This window comes from Alosa sapidissima, chromosome 16 (assembly GCF_018492685.1).
Source record: "Alosa sapidissima isolate fAloSap1 chromosome 16, fAloSap1.pri, whole genome shotgun sequence".
NCBI classification, from domain to species: Eukaryota; Metazoa; Chordata; class Actinopteri; order Clupeiformes; family Clupeidae; genus Alosa; species Alosa sapidissima.
Window position 1 is genome coordinate 31,421,942 of NC_055972.1, and position 23,185 is coordinate 31,445,126.

Here is a 23,185-nt window from a genome sequence, read left to right on the forward strand (position 1 = left end):
CATGCACATGAAAGATTAATATCATGCCATTATGTTGTTTAACACACCGTGAAATAAAGTTTTCACCTTACAACTTTGCTGATAACATTTCAAATAAATGTCAGTTAGCGCATTAGCAAGGAAATTGTGTAACGTATAGGCTAGCCTACTGTTGATGTTATTTCATAGCCTTTTGCTTGTGTGTAGTTAGGCCCACTGCTAGATTTTGACAGGAGCTCGCGATATCACTTTAAAGTAAGCTACTTGGGCTCACGCAAGCTGTCGAACACTGTCCACTCGCCTACGTGGTGCACCCACCCCTCTGGTTTATACATCCAGCATCCAGTGTTTATCACATGTTAGCTAACTGTATCTGGATGTGTTGCTATCAGAGCAAGATATAGATAGCGCATGACATGCAGTGATGCCTCGTATAAAAAAAATAAATAAATAAACGCTATTTAAGCACCGAAATCCATGTTATTCGATGCAGTTACAGGCACATTACTTTCTAAGCTGATGATAGATAGTATTTTCCCAATGCTTCCGTTTTTCAGTTCAATTGTATAGCTATTGTGTCTTTGCATGGTTCCATATTTTTCTGTTGTGAAAACTTGGCTGTTCATCACTGCACGATGGTAGTACTGTGCAACAGTTGTGCCTTGAGTTTTGAATTGTCCAATAGAATGGGTAAGGACTGTATCAGAGAAAATCGAAATGCTATCTGCTGCGGTATTGATTGCGTGCCATGGCACAAACGTGTTAGTTTTTGGTTGTGGCCTTCGAAAACAAAGGCTGAATTACACCACAAGGGCCCATGTAATTTAACTGAAAATTCAAGGTGGGTCAATTGATGTAAATTTTTCTATATTCTGGGATGCACAGGCCAAGTCTATTTCTGATACTGTATCTTTAAGAAGGAGGAATATGGAATTGACAAGCCATGACCAATGTTTTAAATATTTGTTGGGCAAGATTAAATTCAAAACAGGCAAACTGTAAAAAAGCAACCAGCTACGGCATTCAGCCGCCTTCCATTTTTGTGCACTCTCCACAGTGCGTGGCACTCTGGGGACATCAGATGGTGGTGTCAGGGATAGCAATTTTTTGTCAATTTTGTTTTTAGCTGTTCCAATGTACCAAGGGCTCTCATGATATTTACTATTAAACCAAAGATCTAAAAAATGTTTAGTGACTCCAAGTAGTACAGCATGCATATAGTCAACAGGAAAACTTTTAACCATGTCAAAGCCAAATCCAGAGCTATGGAGTAATATTAAGGGGAAAACCGTTTTAACACCAAGGACATTGATTCTTGATTGATTGATTGTGTGATTGATTAATCACACAACGAATCGGCCACAGGGAGTTAAATGAAGAAGTAAAATTGGGCACACCATCACAGTTCCACAACAAAGAAATGTCCCCGGGTCTGTAATTGGTCTCTCTGAGGATATTGCCTGGTGGTGCACAATCGCTAAGACGTTCTCTTTGAAGGATGTCCCTGATTTGGTTTTCTATAGAGAGACTAATGAAGAAATCCCCCTCTTTGACATTCTCCTTGTTTGTGTCATCACCACAGTGTACACAAAGTGAAGTTTCTTTAGCTAAATTTGCACCACAACATTTGCAAAATAAATGGACTCTTATGTCGTCTGATGGGTCTTGAATAAATTTCTTGAATATGTGCAGAGAGTGTGGCAAAATATTGATGGGTGGTAAAAGAACATTTAACAATTTTAGTAGATCTTCGATGGCTTTAGATGGCAAACTGTGTCTTAGGGCAAAGGCCAGGATGAAAACTATGCACTGTGCCAATGTTACCTCTGAACCAGGGTGTAGATTTGTGTGGGTCTGTGTCTACATTGGGCATATTGAGATCTGGGTTTAGAGATCTAGTTTGAAAATTAATGTCTGAATAATCATCCGAATTTTCTTGGGCTATATCTCCGTCTTCATCAGCTGTGTTGACATTAGCCTCAGTTGATTGGTTGGTCCGCCATTTACTGGTCTTTGGCACCTCACTTAAATAGTCAGGATCTAAAAATCTAAATATAAGGTTGTTGCCTTGGTCAATTATAACTTTTTGTGTAATACTGACAGAAATACAGCAGGGCATAGACCTACATAATTACCTTTTATATTGGCCCCTCTTGTATTGAGCCCTGTCCGCTCCTGTTTCCATTGGAGCAAGCCTTAGGCTATACTTCTAGGAGGAAAACTAATGTGAAAGTGGATATGGTAAGAGTATAATAACATACATTGTGAATAAGAAATTTAGTCTGCTATTTTAAGACAGTAATTTTTTTTAACTTAATGTTCATATATGTGGTCTAATGTTTTAGAAAGTGTGTCTTTGAATTCTTTGAATTTCCCCTTGGGATCAATAAAGTATCTATCTATCTATTACTATCAATAATTACAATGGCCCTCAATGGGGAACAGGAAGTCCTGTCTATGGTTTGTTTACAAAAGTAGACTTATGGGGGGTGAAGAAGCGCTAGCATGTCTGCTTTTTTTTACAGTCTGAACTCGGAGCGCTCACCTGCACGCTCTGCAGACAGCGTTCGAAGTAGGTCAGCAGCTGCCTACGTCAAAAACAACGTCTGTTAAGTTGTCGACTTCAAGTAGAAGATTTTCTGTGTGTGTATGTGTATGACGGAGTGATGATTTAAGGCCCTTTACATTGCAGATATGTATCAGATGATGACCCGGTCCATGTTGTGAAATTCAAGCATGTCTTGACCGCTATAAACTTGAGCCAAAACTTGACATTGGGCAATGTCCATTAAAATGGTGGGCAAGCAGAGAGGCAGCATATGACAGGCTTGCAGCCATCGCACGTAAATTCCTTTCAACACCAGCTACTACAGTGCCCTGCGAGCGCCTGTTCTCACTGTCAGGGCACATTGTTCAAAAAAGAGAGCAGCTTTGTCTCCTGCTAATGTGACTAAACTTGTATGTCTCAGCAATTGGCTGAGTGTGAAGAAAGATTAAGTCAAATTTCCTCTTTTTTTTAGATTTTTATGAACACCTTTTGTTTTGCACTTTTCCCTGGAACAAATGTCTAAGTTGATTCCTGGCACATAACACTTTATGGTTTTTGGCTTTATTCTTTTTGAAAATGCATTTGCATCCTACTTTTTGCATGCTACAATGTGAAAGACTCTTAAGTTAATATCTAGCCAGCAGCTACTTTATGGTTACCTTTTGCATCTGTTTGTAAATGTTCAATGTTTAAGATGCCAGTAAATACTGGAATACACCTTTGGTTACTGAATTCAAAGAACAAATAAGAGCCTATTGTTTCAATGAGGAAAGGAGCTGAATACTCTCTTGTTATTTGTATACTCTCTTGTTATTTTGTGTCAGTGGCGCAACAGATATTTTTCTGGTGCTAATAAAGTTATTGTTGCATAAACAAATAGCTCTTTACAAATAGCTATTTTCTCTCTGAAACAATGTAGTTGTGTCCAAATACACACCCTTTGTGGTTACTCATTGATTTGGTGATTTATTTTGTATTTAATATGCCATTTAAGAAGCTGTAGTCTTTAGGGGGAAGATATTTTTTAATCGCGATTGATTAATCTAGATTAATTCATTTCAAAATATGAGATTAATTCGTTTTTTTTTTTTTTTTTATCGTTTGACAGCCCTAGTTATGAGTTGTCAAAACGGGTCAGCAACTTTGTGAATTTAATGTGAACGTTGGCTTTATTGTAGCCATTTGCACATGAGCATATTCTTCATTTATCATTTGAGTATCCAGTTAATATTTGCATAAAACTATGCACCTTATTTGTATTTTTATTTACTTGCTGTTGTGTGTATCATATTTTAGTTTCACGGTGCTGGAAGAGCGGCAATAAACGTTATTGCACCCGTTCGAGACTCCTCGATTTCGGTTCCGAGGGCTGCTACAAAAGGGTTACATATTGTCAATCTAAATGACCTGCTTTTAGTTTTACTCATTTATTCATGTTTTACTGTACCAGATGAAACATGGAGAAGCCTAGACATCGGTGCAGCGTGTCCGACAAGACTTTAACTGAAAAGTCCAACCTGACGAGTACGGCTGTAACGATAAGCGATTCGATACCGAAATCGCACACTCATATCCACGAACCGCGACACACCCTTTCTAGTGTTTCACGCAGTGCTTTGCAGCTTACGCGGACGCATAATGCAACACACATCTCCCGCTTTACTTACTGGTAGCCTAGTGTGGCAAGAGCGGTATTTTAGATAGTGTGGTGGATTTCTATGACTTAACGGATGCATGTATGGTTTTTATAAACTTTGATATTACTGCAATTATTATGAGACTTCAAGGCCTGTACACACATCTTAAACAGACCAGACCAGCAGTCAAGGAGTGGGGTGAGGGAGTTCACAGTGACACCTGGCTAGATGGTCGAGGTGAAGGAGTTCACAGTGAACTAGATGGTCGAGAGCGAGAGGATGATGTAATTGGATGATGTAATGGTGGTAACAGCAAGGCCAAGTAACAGGTGGTAAGATAAGAAGCCCTGTTACAACTGGAAAAAAACAGAATCTGGGAAAAAACCCAGAAGGAGACAGTTTTGCATATAATTTATGCATGATGAGACAATGGGTTCCACCAATAGTTGTAACCTTGGTGGATGCTGATAGGCCAACAGGTGTCTTTCGAGGGTGGCGAGAGGGCCCAACCCCAAGGTTAAGGAGTATAAAAGATAGGTCGCAGCCACCTGTTAGTCAGATCTCATCGGGGGCGCCAGCTGATGACATCTCACATCACCCTATTGCTTGACACCTGGTCTGGACATCGTTTAGGCTGGACCATCACTGCAATACGGTGAATAAAGATCAACAGTCTTCAGAGATCTCCTGTCTGCATTGTCTCCTTCGGACACTTTGTTCCAGAGTGCTAATTAGTAAGTAGTTAAAGTGATAAATTGTTCAGTGGATTCGGAAGTGGACCGGTTTTTCCACAACAATAGCCTGACTACGCCACTCTGGGAATTTCACCCAGAGAAGTATTGATTCAATTGTAACAAGATTAAGTAATGGCACACAAGTTCGTCTACTCAGAATGCAAGAGACGTGGTTCCATCCATAAAAGTATATTTATTAACAAATAGTTACTACAAAACGACTAACAGATAGAAGGATACCAGGGCTGAGCCTTACTGGGGGAGGCAGATCACCATAGGCCGGGGGGAATCCCAGGAAGCAAACCACTTACACGTGCACACACACACACACACACCACACTGCAAGAAAGCTCCACTGCATCGAGCACACGTGAACACAGCACACAGGTATGGGACACCACCACCTCAGGGGTACTTCTACCCTCCCCTTGGGCTCTCAGCTCCTGGAAACAAAATAATAAATGGTAAACACAAACACACATAACAGTGGTAGGGTACCACAATCTCAGGTGATCTGCAGCAACAGAGGTGGCCTCCTACCAGTGCCAAAATCATAAACCAACAGCAAACACCACAAGACACAAATAACAAACAATGAACATACACATTAACACATGGTTACAGTCATACACATTAATACACGATTACATTCATTCATGATCACGCCAGACCAACACTAAAAGCAGGTGTCTGCGCCCGCCACTGCCGCTAGCTTCGGTGCCACAGCACCTGAACGGTGAAGCAGGAAACAATGTCTTGTTTTTGGTTTTGTAAAACTGGAATATGGTAAGTATGGTTACAAATCAAGTACTAACCAGGCCCGACGCTGCTTAGCTTCCGAGATCGAACGAGATTTTGTTTTTTTGTCTTTTATTTATAAAAATTCCATAACAAGTTTTCATAACATTACATTCATTACATTCCTTAAAAACTTTCCTCATGCTTTATAGCATTTCCATTCTACATTATAACATTCTTACATTCCTTTAGTTTACATCTATTTCAATACAGTTTCTTTGAGCTTTCATAAATATGTGCAATAAAGCAGGTTTGTACACATTCCACATTCTATATATCATTAGTATAACCATAATTTTAAAATATTTTAACCTCACAACGGGACATCTATTTAAATACAGTTTAAGTCTTCATAAATATGAGCAAAAAGTATGTTTGTAAGCATTCCACATTTCATTAGTGTATCTAACACTAGTTATTTTAACCTTACAAAGGAACATCCATTTGAACACAGTTTCTTTTAAGCCTTTTTTAAGTACAAAAAAGCAGGTTTGTAAATATTTCACATTCCATATATCATTAGTGTACCTATACTTTTTAGTTATGTTAACCTTACAAAGGAGTATCTATTTATATACAGCTTATTTTAAGTCTTCATAAATATGTGCAAAAAACCAGGTTTGTAAACATTCTACATTAATATATCCATACTTTTTAGTTCTTTTAACCTTACAAAAGGAACATCCATTTAAATACAGTTACTTTTAAGCCTTCATAAATATGTGCAAACAAGTAGGTTTGTAAACATTTGTCTCTGTAGTTTCTCTGGGTTCACACCTCCTCTTAAATTTAAAGAAACAAAATTAAGTCCCATTAGCAAAATAAATAAAACAAAAAATCTAAATAAAAAACAAAAATGAAAAACTCCCCCCCAATGATCTTTTACGTCTTTTTCAACAGACCCTCCGGCACTGGCAATCTTAGTCTTCTTTTCTCTTGCTCAGCCAGCACTGCTTTTACATTAACTGTTGGCTTTAACCTAGTTCTTGAGTGTTTGAAACCTATGAGTTTGGAAAAAACCCACCTTCATCATCTGCTTCCCGCTCTCTCTTATTGTTTTGACTTTCAAGGTCCATTTCTTCACTCTCATCTTCCTCCGTCTCATGTCTCGACTGCTGCCCACCGATACTCTCTGCTGTCAGCAACAACGACGTGTCATCTTTCTCCCCCTCCGACGTTGTTGCTCTCACCAGCTTCGTCGTAGTCTCCGTTCCTGTCGTCTGTCTCGCTCTCCGACACTGTTGCTCCCACCAACTGCGCCTCCACCTCCACTCCTGCCGTCTGTCTCTCTCCCTCTGACACTGGTTCTCTCCCCATCTGCGCCGTCACCTCCTCTCCTGCCGTCTGTTTCCCACCATCCAACACTGTTGCTCTCACCAACTTCGACGTCGACGTAGCCTCCTCTCCTGCACTCTCGTTGCTCTCCTCTCCGTCTTCTCTTTCTTCTGTGTCGCAGATGCACCTAATGTCTTCCTCTTGCAGTCTGGGCACTTGAGCGCAGTGCACTGCCTGGCCATGTGCCCCTGCTGTAGACATTCTCGACATGTGAATTCCGGACAGTCTCTCATGATATGTCCTGGCCCCATACATTGTCTGCATATTCTTACTTGTTTGTCATGAATTACTCGCACATACTGCGGCCCGTCTAATGTCTCGAACTTTACACTGTATGGTATGAAGCCACTTCTTTGGGGAATCTGACCTTTTATATATCTCTTTCCATCTTCCACTGTTGTTCCCGAGTACATTCTTCTTCTTAAAGGAAGGATTGGCTCCACTCCCCACCTAGCCAGCTTCTTCAATACTTCCCCATTAGTTGTGTAAGGGCGGCAAGTGTAAGAAAGAAACCATAATCTCGGTTCTTTGTAGTCTTTTTTACTCCGACCAACTTCCCCTCATGTAACATCCCTCCTCTAAAATCTCCAGACAGTCCACATACTTGAAAGTAGCTTCAAATTGTTTGTCTTTTGGTCTCAACACCATTAACTTCCCGACTCCAACCAACTTCTCAATCTCTGTGATTAACACAATTGGATTCACCTTCGTCCAGTTCTCCGTTTCGATGATCACGGAAAGGTCTCTTTTGAAATGCCTTATATTCGTGCTGTCTGGTAGTTTTTTTCCACTGGGGTCGTTCACATTTTCTTGATTTTTCTCATCTCTTCTTCCTCCTTCACCCACCTCCTTCTCCACACTTGCTTGACTGATGTCTGCTTTTGTCATGTCCAAATTCGTATTCCTTGTCTGTTCCGCGTCTGTTTCAGAATCCTCCATTTCCAGTCCGGCTCGATTACTGTGTGATCTGTTGATAGTGGGTTTGAACCCCCAGCCTGAGCTGGTCTTGTTCGCGTGAAAAAAATGAATGAATGAGGTTTAAACGTGCTACGAATTAAGTTAAAATGTGAAAAACAACTTCACTCGAGGGAGCCTTTTTCCCTCCACTGCAGCCAAACGCTCACTGAAGCAAAAAGAGGCGTGTTCAGCGTGGTATGGCCGTAAGAAAAAGCTACTCGCCAAAAGTCTAAACCTCCTCCAGCCCAGGAGGGAGTCACATGCGCGTTAACCGTATGCCTCTCAGCACCGATAGCGAAAGCTAGATGTTGGCAGTCAACTTGTGCTTTTTTTTTCCCCAACCAGTTACTCGCTTAGCCTAATAATAGCCTAGGCCTATATTTTTTTCAAAAAAAGTATGCATTTTATTATTATTATTATTATTATTATTTTTTTTTTTTTATCTTTTTCAAACGAAGGCAGCAAACAGTCAAGGAAGTGCCTCATGGCTAGGCTTGGGTATCGAATATCGAGTATTGGTTGGAACCGGGACTATCTTTGCGATTTTCCCGGAATCGTTCAAAAGTTTAAATTTCGATTCCTAGTTTCGATTCCCAGTCCACCGACCGGAGGAAGAAACGTCTGAACACCAATGAAGAAGCGCATAGTTCATAGAATTAAAATTCATGGAGGTCAGACTATTTCATTCAGAAAGCAGGGTTCCCGCGGATCCTTAAAAAGTCTTAAATACAACTGAATTTTCGAAAGAGAGGTATTAAATGTGCGTATGGGACCGCCAGCGAGTGCAAGAGAGCGAGTGATGTCTCCATCCAGTTTCGTGTATTTAAAACGCAATTGTATAAGTGACTAGGCTATTAGGCTATGGGAGGAAGTGTAGTGGTTGCAGAGTGAAGATGTTTTTCACGGGTTTGGTTAAAGGTGTGAAAACAGTAATACAGTAGGCCTATGTACAAAATGATATGCCTGACGTTTTCGTGGTGTAGCTGAGGCCTGAGAGATAGACAGGTAGCCTACGTGGAATGAGGGAGCCTATGGTATAATGAGCGGGAGAAAGAGTTGGTAAGCCAGTTAGCGATAGGTTGGCCATATGTTCGAATTTAGGCCGGACATATGGATTTTAAAAGCCCTGTCTGGCGTCCGGCGCAGCCTCAAGCCGGACGCTCATTTGTTCTCCTTTTTGGAGTTGCGCTTGGCATCTAAAGTCTTTGCTCGGATGCAGCATCGTTTCACAAACTATGGACGCGAAGACTGCTGGTCAAATTATGTGCAGTGCTTCGCAATCAGGAGGAAATACTGTATATGTGATCTGTTTGCATCTTTCCAGCGTGTGTTGCTGGCCTAGCCTAAGGAAGCAAATATGTTATAATAGCCTACCTGTAATATCTGCCAGCAGCTTGCTTGCCAGCGTTTCCCAGTAGGCTAGGCCTACTTCGCAAAAGTTGTGAAATATAACCGCATATTTTTTGAATGTCGGCGACTGCTACATAAAAAATATATATATATGTGCGTTCATAATACGTGTGTGCTTGAGATAAAACCAGCAGTTTTCAGCAGGATCATGCGAGGAGGACCTGTCTCTTAATTAATTTAAAACAAGTTTTGCTTGCTTGGTTTAGATACAACTGGTATGCAAAATGTAAAGTAGTGGATTAACTTTAATTTGCTTTGCTGCATATTGGACAATAGATGCACATATTAAATTATATAAAGTAGGCTTATTAACTCATTGAATGCTAAGCTGTTTTCGGAAGCTTTGTCCTCGAGTGCCAGCAATCTAGACCATTGTTGATGATTTTTGTACAGCCACAGCATATTCTGTGTTATAGCTATGAACACATACAATGGCTCGTTTGAAAGGTGAGACGTTAAGCTCTCAGTGGGTGCAAACCATATATTTCTACACGCTTCTGTTCCTGAGAAATCGCAAGCTAAACAGTGGCTAGTTTTCATCAAAATCGCTGTTTTTTTTTCTAGAAATGGAGATATAACGTCTTTCATGAAATGTGAAGTGTTGCCTGTAAAGGAAGGGGAAGTAACCTGGTGAGACTGCCACCTAGTTTTAGACCCACGAAAATGGCCTGGTTTTGAGCTGACGTGCATGCGTCACTGATTCGACCCAAAGCGGCAACCAAATTATGATAAAATGTCCAGATAAAATGTCCAGATTGTGCGTATTCATGAGTTTTCGATCGTCATATATTTCATTTCCATTCATCACAGAGTTCCCAAAATCACATATAAGGTGTGTTAGAGTGTCTAGTTTCGTAATTTAACACGCATGGGTTTTTGGCACTCAATGAGTTAAAATAGGTAAATAGCTTAGTCTAACTTTGAAAAAAATATTGAAGGGAATCCAGTCCAGTGCACATGTCTTTGGCAAGTAGCCCTAGGCTACTACAGACACAGGTGAAGAACAGTCAGCCTCAGCAGTAAGCAAAACCAAATATGTACAGCCAGCTTCAAAAGCAAGCAGCCTAGACCCTAAAATTGGGCATTTATAGCTGTGAAGGTAATTCACACACGATTATTTTTCTTTCGCCAAAATATATTGGTAACTTCTGTAGATATCCACAATGGGGTGGGGGTTAGAATTAGTAGAAAAAAACACTTTTTTTCTAGTCTACTTAAAGCTCCTCCAGCCTGGGAGGGAGTCACACGCGCGTTAACCGTCTGCCTCTCAGCACCGATAGCGCCACTTAAAGCCAGGTGTTGGCAGTCAACTCGTGCTGTTTTTTTTTTCAACCAGTTACTCGCTTAGCCTATATAGCCTATATTTCTTTTCAGAAAATAGGCCCTACGTATGCATTTTATTATTATTATTATTATTATTATGTTTTTTTTTTATCTTTTTCACAGGGAGGCAGCAAACAGTCAAGGAGGTGCCTCATGGCGCACAGACAGACAAGCTTAAAATGATAAACAAAGTTTCACTGGCTGAAGGAGAGAAAAGCTTACAGCACCTGGTATTCCCAGGCGGTCTCCCATCCAAGTACTAACCAGGCCCGACACTGCTTAGCTTCCGAGATCGGACGAGATTTTTTTTTTTTTTTTTTTTGTCCTTTATTTATGAAAATTCAAAACATTTTTATAACATTACATTCATTACATATGTGCAAAACAGCAGGTTTTTTAATCATTCCACATTAGTTCTTTTAACATTACAAAGAAATATCCATTTAAATTCATTTTCTTTCAAGTATCATAGATATGTGCAAAAAAGCAGGTTTTTGTCAATATACAGAACAGTCTGGCAAATCTATTTTTACCCCTTTCCATGTAATCTGAATAAATGGATTATTATAAATAAACATTTCATTGAAAACCTCCATATCACCACTATTTCCATAGTATACATACAGTGTTTCCATCAACTTTCTCAATTTAATTCCAAATAATTTACAAATATTCAAACACTTTTGTCTTTTTTTAACTACTGTTCTTCTTACCCAGATCGAATGTCTTGCTACTGCCAAAAATATATTCAATGCTTGATTACTTTTTTTTCCCTTATCACTTCTCCCAAATAAAAACAACGTTTCCCAATTTTCTTGTATGTACATGTCTTCTTGTCCAAAACCTTTTGCTATTTCCTTCATCATTTTAAGAAAAATATCCAACTTTTGACAAGTAAAAAACATATGCTTTAGACCTTCTTTTTCTTCTCTGCACACTTTACATATTTCATCTTCTGCAAAACCCATCTTAAACAATCTCATTTCATTCATAATACAATACTTATGTGCCAAAAGAAAATCAAAATTCTCTAAAATTGGACATTTCAAGGTATTTCTTATGTTTTTCCAAATATCTTCAACATTTAAGTCTTCAAACATTTTGGTCCAATATATGTTTGCTCTTGGCTGTCTGAAAGCTTTACCTCTAAAATATCCATAGAAAATCTTCAGTACACACATATCTAGTGTTACTTTTGTTTCTTTTAGAAAAACTTTCATTGCTCCCTCTTCCTTCTTTTTAACATTACAGTTGATTGCCTCCATCCATTCCTTTGGTATTGATTTCTTTACACTTTCAAGTTCTTTTTTGATTTTCTCTCTACCATAATCCTTATTTACAGCCTCTATTTCATCATAGAAAACTGTCAAAGGCAGGAATCCTGTCTTTACCTCATAGAACAGATCTCCTACTCTATGGAAGCCTGCTTCAAACCACTGCTTTGCAGTCTCTCCTCCCACACATTTAAACATTGGATTGTAAAATATTGGTTGGTTCAAAATTTCTTTTCTCCCTTCAGGTTGAAAGTATACATTATCTATAAAATCACTCCATGCTCCCAAGACTTCTCTGTAGAACTCTGGTAATCCTATAGTCATATAATCTCTGGTTTTCATCCATAAAATATTGGCTCCCATTCCAAAATGTTTATTTAAAAAGTACAGCATCGTTTTTTTCCAATCTCTATCCCCTTGACTCAGAAAAAGCTTTACTGTTTTGATCCGCAATGCCCTCATTCTTGTACTTGGATCCAATAATCCCAAACCTCCTTCCTCCACTCTCCCCATTAATGTGTCATAGGCTATTTTGGATGGTTTCCCATCCCAAATGAAATTTCTGATTATTATCTTTAAATCTTTATCCACTGTTTTTGGAAGGCTCACTGATCCCAGAATATACCATATTTTGGATAAAAATAATGTATTGAGCGCTAAAATCTTTCCTTTAAGTGTTAATTTTCTCCTTCTCCAAAAATTTAGTCTATTTTGCATTTTCCCACCCAAGCATTTCTTTCCACATTGTCTCTGTATTCTCTTTTTCTTTTGCTCCTACTCTCACACCCAAAATTTTAAGATTACTTTGTACCTCTTTAAAGGGAAGTTTTATTGATGAGACATTTTTACCTATCCTCAAGTATTCAGTTTTATTCATATTCATTTTAGCTCCTGAGCCTTTACTGTATATTTCAAAAACTTTTATTGTTTCATTAACACTCTGTTCATCTTTTAAGATCAACGTTGTATCATCTGCATATTGATATATCTTTGTTTCAGTATGAAACTCCTCCACCCCCACACCTTTTATCTTATTTTCCGCATTAATTGCTAACCCTAAAGGCTCAGCCACCAAGGAATACAATAAAGCTGATAAAGGACATCCCTGTCTTATTGATCTTGTTATATGAAAAAAATCAGTTGTAAACCCATTGCACTTAACACAGCTCTTTGCTTCTACATATAAAGCTTTTAAACAGTTTATTATTTTTTCTCCAAAACCAAATCTTTCTAACACTGCAAATAAATAATCATGTTCTACTCTATCAAAAGCTTTTTCTAAATCTGCACTTATTAAAAAAACACTCTTTCTTTCTCTTTCCATATACCATAAAGTATCTCTAACACTGTTTACTGTATCTGATATATCCCTTCCTAATACTGCATATGCTTGGTTTGTCTGAATAATTAACGGTAAAACATGTTTTAATCTATTTACTATTAATTTTGCCAATATCTTGTAATCACAATTTAAAAGACTTATTGGTCTAAAGTTCTGTAACTCTTCCTTATCTCCTTTTCTTTTATAAATTATTTTAATTATCCCCCTCGTCATGGTGGGGCTAAGTGATCCTCCCTTCCACACCTCTTCAAAGACTAGCCTCAAAATAGGTACCAAAACACGTTTAAACACTTTATAGAACTCACATGGTAAGCCATCTAACCCAGGACTCTTTCCATTTTTCATTCCATCAATTGCCTTTCCTATTTCTTCATAGTCAATGTCTTTGTTGCACATTTCTTTATCCGCTTTCCCCACCCTCTTCTTTATTTTACTCAAAAGAAAATCTTTTGCTTCTTCTTCAACTCCTTGTTTTGTGAAGAGCTTGGCATAATACATTTGTATTTCTTTTAGTATATGTTTTATATCTGTTACTCTTTCCCCTTCTTCATTTTTTATGCTCTTAATCTCTTCAGATTTTTGTCTATTCTTTTCTAAATTAAAAAAGAATTTTGTACATCTTTCACCTTCTACCATATATTTCGCTCTACTTCTTATCATTGCCCCTTGATATTTCATTTCTTCTATTTTCTTAAGTTCATCTTCCAACTCTACCACTCTATCTATATCTTCTTCTGCCCCATTTAATTTTCTTGTTTCATTCTCCAGGTCTTTCCTTATTACATTTTCCCTACTTATCCTATCTTTATTCCTTTTCTTACAGAAATCAATTGAATATTTTTTTATATCAAATTTTAGATTATCCCACCAAATCCCCAAATTTCTCTCATACAGGTCCATTTCCCTTTTACTGTTAGCAATTATATCTTCAATTTCCATTTGATACACATTATCTTTTAAAACATCAGTGTTTAAACACCACACTCCAGGACCTCTTTCTACTTTACTCAGATCTATCTTGAAAACAATATAATCATGATCACTAAACCCACACCTTCTATAATAAATGTTCTTGATACTTTCCTCAAAACTCCTCTTTGTTAAAACCATGTCAATTCTACTTTGTTTCAACTGATCAAGCACAATTTGTCTCCTACTATATTTTCTTACTCCCTTATTCCTCTCTCTCCATACATCTTGCAGGTCATTATCATCCATTAAACTTTTTAATTCATATCTTCCTCTCTCTGTTTTAAAAACCATATTATCCGCAATGTCATCTTTCTCCAAAGAGGTATTAAAATCACCAACAATTACTGTTTCCCCCCAATCTTCTAATAACACCCTAAGTTTCTTAAAAAAAGAAACCTTTTGTTTATCATCATTTGGTGCATGTAAATTACAAATATTTACTTTTTCATTGTCCTTTTCAAATCTTACACTTAATATTTTCCCCTCCTCATCACTATATATTTCTGTTACTTTATCACACACATTCCTTTTAATTAAGAATGCCACTCCTCTTCCTTTTTTGCCATTATTAAGAAAAACTTCTCCATCCCACCCCTTTTTTAATCCTTCCACCACCTTGTCAGTCCAGTTAGTCTCTTGTAAGATGATTATTTCACTTCTTTCAGTGTCCTTGATCAGTCTTTGTATTTTTTCTGGGTTCACCCCCCCTCTTAAATTTAAAGAAATAAAATTAAGTCCCATTAGCAAGATAAAAACAAAAAATCTAATAAAAAACAAAAATGAAAAACTCCCCCCCATTTACAATTATGTCTTTTTACGCAGACCCTCCGGCACTGGCAATCTTCTTCTTTTCTCTTGTTCTGCCAGTACCGCTTTTATATTAATTGTTGGCTTTAACCTAGTTCTTTCAAGATTTACATTTAAATTAGTGACTTTTAACTTTTCTTTTGCTTTCCTTACATTCCTCACCTTTGAAAGGAGTCCAAGTTCCTGTTTGTCATTGTTTTCCTTCTTCTTTTCAATGTCCTTTCCTTTATCCTCTTTTCTTTGACTTTGGATTCTCTGTATTATTCCAGCCTCTAAAAGCTCTGTAGCCTCCTCCTCCATAGATGCATCCGTGTAATTCACAGCTTGCTTCTGACTCAGGACCTCAACCTGAAGCGGCTGAGCGCAGGGGAGGTCATTCTCATCTGAAGAGAAAACTGGAACATAAGGCTCATCCTCCACCTCGTACTCTTCTCCATATTCCCTGAGTTCATTCTCAGACTCTCCACCATCTTCCTCCACATCTCTTCTACAGTCGCACCTTATGCATGCACGGTGACAATTTGGGCACTTGTCGGCAACACACTCCCGTGCGTAATGTCCTTGTTGCAGGCACTCCCTACATTTGAAATCCGGACAATCTCGCAGTACATGTCCTGGATTCATGGATGAGCGACAGATCTTCACTTGTCGATCGTGAATCACCCTACAGTACTGGGGTCCGTCGGGAGTGTCAAACTTGACCGAATAAGGCAAGGAGGTCACTTCTTTTGGAAATGTAACTTTTATAAAACGTGTTCCATCCACCACTTTCGTACCTGGATAGAAGCGTCGCCGTAACGGAGAAATGGGCTCCACTCCCCAGCGGTACAGCTTCTCCAGCACTTCACCATCAGTTGTATACGGTGGCAGGTGTAAAAATGAGACCATTATTTCATTCATAAGCAGTCTTTTCGTTTTCACTACTTTCCCATCATACAGAAAGCCGTCTTCCAAAAGCTCGCATGCGTTCTCATCCTCCAATGTTGCTTCAAAATGCTTATTTGGTCTCGGTCTTAGTGCCAACAATTTTTTGCTATCCCCACTTGCTTTTCGAGTGCCTTGATTACATATATAGGCATAACATTCTCCATACTTTCCATTTCCAACACGATTGTTAGTTCTCTCGTATACCTCTTTCGTTGTGATATATTTCTTCCACTTTGCTGTCTTATTTCCCCATTTTGCTTGTTCTCCCCTTCTTCCTCCTCATGTTCATTATCAACAGTCAATTTTTTTATATTAGCACAGACTTCATGTTCATTGTCCTTTTCATTTTTATCTTTGTTCAAACCTTTGTCTTTTCCATTCCTTTCATCAGAACTTAAAATCACATCCATTTTCCTCTTCTCCTGAGCCTGTCCATTGTCTTTTGTCTTTGCAATTCTTTTACCAGGAGCTTGGTTTGAAACATAATCCTTACTCGTACTTGCCTTCTCCATGTCCATTTTCTTTGTCTTGTTTTTATCCAAATTAAGAGGTAATTCCAAGTTGGGTTTGCCTGTTGTCTTTCCTAGTCTGATGCCATGTGGTCCGTCCATTGTTTGAAGCTAAATTTAGCTCCCCCAAACAGATAAAACTGTTGGGATTGCTGCCAAAAAGGCTCAACGTCAATTCAAAGCGTATAAAAACTAAACAAACAAACCAAAAAAAAACTGTCAAAACAATCAATACAACTGAAAAAAACTCGAGGGAGCCTCTCTCCCTCCACTGCAGCCACCAGCTACACTGAAAACCAAATAGGGGCGTGTTCAGCGTGGTATGGCCGTAAGCGATTACACAACCACTCGGACACGTTCATCAACCTCAACCGCTCTGCCTGCACAAGCAAAACGCTTACAGCACCTGGTATTCCCAGGCGGTCTCCCATCCAAGTACTAACCAGGCCCGACGCTGCTTAGCTTCCGAGATCGGACGAGAGCGGGCGTGCTCAGCATGGTATGGCCGTAAGCCATTACACAACCACTCGGACACGTTCATCAACCTCAACCGCTCTGCCTGCACAAGCAAAACGCTTACAGCACCTGGTATTGCCAGGCGGTGTCCCATCCAAGTACTAACCAGGCCCGACGCTGCTTAGCTTCCGAGATCGGACGAGATCGGGCGTGCTCAGCGTGGTATGGCCGTAGGCGATTACTCAACCACTCGGACACGTTCATCAACCTCAACCGCTCTGCCTGCACAAGCAAAACGCTTACAGCACCTGGTATTCCCAGGCGGTCTCCCATCCAAGTACTAACCAGGCCCGACGCTGCTTAGCTTCCGAGATCAGACGAGAGCGGGCGTGCTCAGCGTGGTATGGCCGTAAGCGATTACTCAACCACTCGGACACGTTCATCAACCTCAACCGCTCTGCCTGCACAAGCAAAACGCTTACAGCACCTGGTATTCCCAGGCGGTCTCCCATCCAAGTACTAACCAGGGCCGACGCTGCTTAGCTTCCGAGATCAGACGAGAGTTTTTTTTTTTTTTGTCTCTTTTATTTATTAAACATTTTCAATTTTTACAATACATCTGCAACATGTCCCACTTTTATTCACAATTCACATTTCATTCACAATTCTGTTGTTTCTACAGCTTGAACAGTCATAAAACACCTCAGTATATAGAAAAACATTCATATCTAAAAATACATATTATACTGAAATATAATATCATGAGCGGCATGTAATAAATAATATCATAAATAGTGAACAAACTTGTAGTGACAGAATACAGATAAGGCATAAGATTAGTATCATTCAATAAAAAGTTGAGCAAGTTTAGTGAATAAATAAGAATCATATTTAAAAAGTAAACAGGCAAATGGATTAAGAACATTTTGGTAAAACTAGTTTAACGCCTTCCCATGTAATATGGGTAAAAGAGTTGTTTAAGACAAACATTTGGTTAAAAACATCCAGATCGTAATGAAAGATAAAATAGGCATACAGTGTATCTAAAACTTTCTTCAAATTTACCTCAAACAATTTGCATATGTCCAATTTTCTTTTCCTTTTTTTTGCTAGCGCCCTCCTAACCCACACTGTATGCCTAGCCACTGATGAAACGATGTTCACTGCCTGGTTCTTTCTTTTCCTTTCTTCATTTGGGATCCCAAATAAAAACATCATTTCCCAGTTATCCAACACCTTTTCTTTTTCTCCACCAAAGTCAATAACTATTTTTTGGATCTTTTCAACAAAACAAGTCAAGTCCTCACAATAAAAAAACATATGTTTTAAACCCTCCCTTTCTTTTCCACACACTTTACATTTTTCATCCTCTGTTAACCCCATTTTGAATAACCTCATTTCGTCAAAAATGCAATTGTGTGCTAAAAGAAAGTCAAAGTTTTCTAAAAGCGGACATTTAAAAACTATTCTAATGTTTTCCCATATGTTTTTTGTTTCTATCTCTGGGTAGAGGGTTTTCCAATAATTATTTGCTTTTGGAGAAATAAAAGCTTTTTCCCTAAAACATGAATAAAATCTTCTCAGTGTACCAGACTCCAACGTGTTGTCATTATCTTTAAAACATATTGACAATCTCTCTGCTCTCCCTTTCACTTCACCCTCTATCGTTTTCCACCACCTCTCTGGGATTACACCTTTGATTTTTTCCAGTTCTTTTTTTATTTTTTCCACTTCATAATGTTCGTCATTTCTTTTTAACTCATCTATAAAACCCTGGAATGGTAGAAGCCCTGGTTTTATTTCATAAAAAATATCTCTAATTTTCCTAAAACCCGCTTCGAACCAGCTTTTGAAATAAAAATCTCTGTTTTTACTCATTAGATTAGGGTTTAAAAACAAAGGTTGGTTTAAAAAATGCTCTCTCCCTTCAACCTCTATTTTAACACACTCTAAAAAATCCCCCCAGGCCCTTAAAACTTCCCTATAAAAATCTGGGATGCCGATGGTCATATATTCCTTTGTTTTCATAAAAAAAACTGAAGGCCCCATCTTAAAAATATTATCAATAAAAAACATAATTGTTTTGGCCCATTCTTTATCCATCCCCATAAAATGCTTTACTGCTTTAATTCTGAGGGCCTTCAGTCTAATAAAAGGGTCAAGCAATCCCAGACCACCCTCCTCCACCTTCCCAATCAGTGTGTCATAACTTATTTTAGATGGTTTACCGTCCCAAATAAAATTTAAAACCATACTTTTAAAAACCCTTAAAACTGGAAATGGCAGGCTGACAGAGCCGAGGACGTACCATATTTTTGATAAAAAAAGGGTATTGATTACCAAAATTTTTCCCTTAAGAGTCAGATCCCTTCTCTTCCAAAAAGCCAATTTTCCTTTCATATTCCCGATTATCTCCTCCCACATTTTTCCTGTTGTTAGTCTTTCATTTGTCCCTACTCTGACCCCCAGAATTTTCAAACTATCTCTAACTTCCTGAAAAGGTAACGTCCTCAGAAGCACACTATCCTCTCCAATCCTCATGTACTCCGTCTTGCCCACATTCATTAGAGCGCCCGAACCTTTACAATAAATCTCTAAAACCTCCATTGCTCTAAAAATACTTTCTTCATCTTTTAAAACCAGAGTTGTATCGTCAGCATACTGATATATTTTAACTTCTTTAAGATCTTCACAGTCAACGCTTATTCCCCTTATCCCACTGTCAGCACTAATTGCCAAGCCTAAGGGCTCCGCAACTAAACTGTATAAAAGTGCTGACAGTGGGCAACCCTGTCTGATTGATCTTGATAAAAAAAACAAAGTCCGTTAAAAAACCATTACACTTCACACAACTCATCGCATCTGAGTAGAGACATCTCAGACATTTGATAAAATCTTCTCCAAAATTAAATTTTTCTAAAACTGCAAATAAAAAGTCATGCTCCACTCTATCAAACGCTTTCTCCAAATCAATACTTACAACGAAGCCACTATGTTTTTTCTTTTCTAAAAACCAAATCTTGTCTCTTATACTGTTTACATTGTCTGAGATGTCTCTACCCAGTACTGCATATGCTTGATTGGTTTCAATGATTGTGGGCAAGACCCTCTTCAGCCTGTTAGCCATGACTTTTGCTAAAATCTTATAATCACAGTTTAAAAGGCTTATGGGTCTAAAATTCTTAAGATCTTCTTTGTCTCCTTTTCTTTTATAGATTATTTTTATCACACCTTTTTTCATAGAAGGACTTAGACCACCATCTTTCCAGCACTCTTCAAAAACCTGTGTTAAAATGGGCATTAAAACACCTTTAAAACACTTGTAAAATTCACACGGTAAACCATCTAAACCTGGGCTTCTACCATTCTTCATTTCAGCTATTGCATTTTCTATTTCATTTACAGATATACTTTTGTTACACATTTCTCTATCATCTTCACTCACTTTTCTTTTAATTTTACTTAATAAAAACTCCTTGGCTTCTTTCTCTATTCCTTGTTTTTTGAATAAAGCCTCATAAAAGTTATGAATTTCTTTTAAAATCCTTTCTTTATCTGTTATTCTGTTCCCTTCTTTATCTTTGATTCCTCTAATTTCTTCAGATTTTTGTCTGCTTTTTTCCAGATTAAAGAAAAACTTTGTACATTTTTCTCCCTCTACCATATATTTTGCTCTACTCCTAATCATTGCACCTTTTAGCTTTTCTTCCTCAAATTTATTTAGTTCTTCCTGCAACTCCATTATTTTATTTACATCCTCTCTCTTTTCATCTACTTTTTCCAGTTCTTGTTCTAGTTCTTTTTTCAATGAGAATTCTCTTATTCTTTTGTCTCGTCCTGCTTTTTTACAGAATGTTAATGTGTATTTCTTTATCTCATATTTTAAATTATCCCACCATATTCTTAAACATCCTTTGTACATACACATTTCTTCCTTCTTCTTTATGATAAGTTCCTGCACCTCCATTTTATACATGTTATTATTTAAAACCTCTGTATTTAAAATCCAAACTCCAGGCCCTCTTTCCACTTTATTAAAATCCAGTTGCAATTCCATAAAATCATGATCACTAAAATAACATTTCTTATAAAACACTTTTTTCACCTCCCCCTCCCATTCATTTTTCACTAAACACATATCTATTCTACTTTGTTTTATTTTATCCATTACAATTTGCATTCTACTATATTTTCTAACATCTTTATTTCTTGCTCTCCAGACATCTTGCAGGTTATGTTTTATCATTAGGTTCTCCAACTCTCTTCTCCCTTTATCAGTTCTATAAACCATTTGTTCATTTATGTCCTCCCTTTTCAGCACAGTATTAAAATCACCCATAACAACAACATTTTCCCACCCTTCAATTAAAACATTCAACCTTTTAAAAAACTCTTCTTTTTCCAATTCTTCATTTGGTGCATGTATATTACATATAGTAACTTTTTCATTTTCTTTTTCAATTTGTAAAGTTAAAATCTTCCCCTCATTGTCACTATATAATTCATTCACTGCCCCACATGTTTCTTTTTTAATTGAAACAGCTAAACCTCTGCCTTGCTTTCTGCTAACATTGTAGAACACTTCACCATCCCATCTTTTCCTAAAACCCTCTCCAATATCATTAGTCCAATTTGTTTCTTGTAATAAAATAATTTGATTTTTTTCAGTCACCTTTATTAGTTTCTCTAATTTTGTTGGATTTACACCCCCTCTCATATTAATGGAAATAAAATCCCAGCCCATTAAAAAAATAAATAGAAATAAAAACAATACATAATTAAAACCCATCATTTAAGTATTTTCTTTCTCCTCTCCTCCTAAGCGTACATGCAATTTCTTTTTTCTCCTCTTTTCCTGGTCCTCTAAAACCCCTTTTATGTTCAACTGCGCCTGCTTTTGTTTTACTCGGGGTTGTTTAAAAGATAATAACTTAGATAAAAACCCACCCTCTTCTTCAGCGTCTCTTAATCTTTTCCTGTCTTCTTTCTGGCTTAAATCGGTATCCATGTCTTCATGTTCCTCCAACTGCCCCTTCCCTGCGCATTCAGCCTCCTCTGTCTCTGAGTTGCGACCAGCATCCTCACTCCCCATCAGCGTCTCAAAGTTGAGGTCTAAGTTCTCCGACAATGGGGAGGGTGCCGGCTCTCTCTGAGGCTGGGCGCAAGGGATGTCCTCCTCCTCGGTGCTGGGGCTGCCCATAGGCAGCAGTGGTAGAGCCTCATCCTCCTGGTAGAGCCTCGCCTCCGCTGCCGCCACACTCTCGCACTCTTCCCCGTCATCCTCATTCTCCGACGTGCGGCACGTGCATCTAATGTCCGCGCGGCGGCAGTCGGGGCATTTGAGAGCTGTGCACTCTCGTGCGTAATGTCCCTGTTGCAGGCACTCTCAACAAGTAAACTCAGGGCAGTTTCTGAACACATGCCCTGGCCCCATACATTGTCTACAGATTTTGACTTGCTTATCGTGAATAACCCGACAGTATCTTGGCCCCGATGCCGTATCGAACTTCGCACTGTATGGCAAAGAGGCCACTTCTTTCGGGAATTTCACCTTGATAAAACGCGTACCATCCGATATTGCCGTGCCCGGGTAGAATCTTCGTCTCAGCGGGAGGATGGCTTCTACTCCCCACTTGGCTAATTTGTCCAGCACCTCTCCGTCCGTTGTATACGGGGACAGATGGAGAAACGATACCATGATCTCCGATTTAAACAGTCTTTTAACTCCCACCCACTTTCCTTCATAAAAAAATCCCTCTTCTAAAATATCCAAACAGTCCAACGATTCAAATGTGGCTTCAAACTGTTTATTGCCTAAAGGAGTAAGAGCTAAAAGTTTCGCAACTCCCACCTCCTTCTCGATTACTTTAATGAGCTTCATTACATTCATGTCCAATATTTTCTCCGTTTCTATAATGACCGTTAGTTCTCTTAGATATACGTGTTCTTTTGCATTCTTCTGTTTTCCATCATTTCTCTTTCTCCGTTGTTCTTTTGGTTCCTCCGCTCCATTTGCATTTGTATTCACTTCAGCATTCGTCTTTTCATTTAGATTTTTGTCCTTCATTATTCCACCGTTCTCATTTTCACACATGTTTAATCCATCATCGTTGTTTTGTTCTCTTTCTTTTAATTCCCGTTTGCTTAAGTTATCCGTCGGCTCATTTATATCCACCA

The 23,185-nt window shown here is 38.5% G+C and overlaps 3 non-coding genes across 3 annotated transcripts; all 3 read right to left on the bottom strand.

Annotated features, from left to right (window-relative positions):
* Positions 1-16,946: 16,946 nt before the first annotated feature.
* LOC121685968 lies at positions 16,947-17,065 on the bottom strand. The gene has a single exon (XR_006023515.1). It is a non-coding gene; the product is annotated as a 5S ribosomal RNA (ribosomal RNA).
* Positions 17,066-17,125: 60 nt separating this feature from the next.
* LOC121686304 lies at positions 17,126-17,244 on the bottom strand. Its single transcript, XR_006023842.1, has one exon. It is a non-coding gene; the product is annotated as a 5S ribosomal RNA (ribosomal RNA).
* A 60-nt stretch (positions 17,245-17,304) lies between these two features.
* On the bottom strand, positions 17,305-17,423 carry LOC121686179. Its single transcript, XR_006023718.1, has one exon. It is a non-coding gene; the product is annotated as a 5S ribosomal RNA (ribosomal RNA).
* Between the last annotated feature and the right edge of the window lie 5,762 nt (positions 17,424-23,185).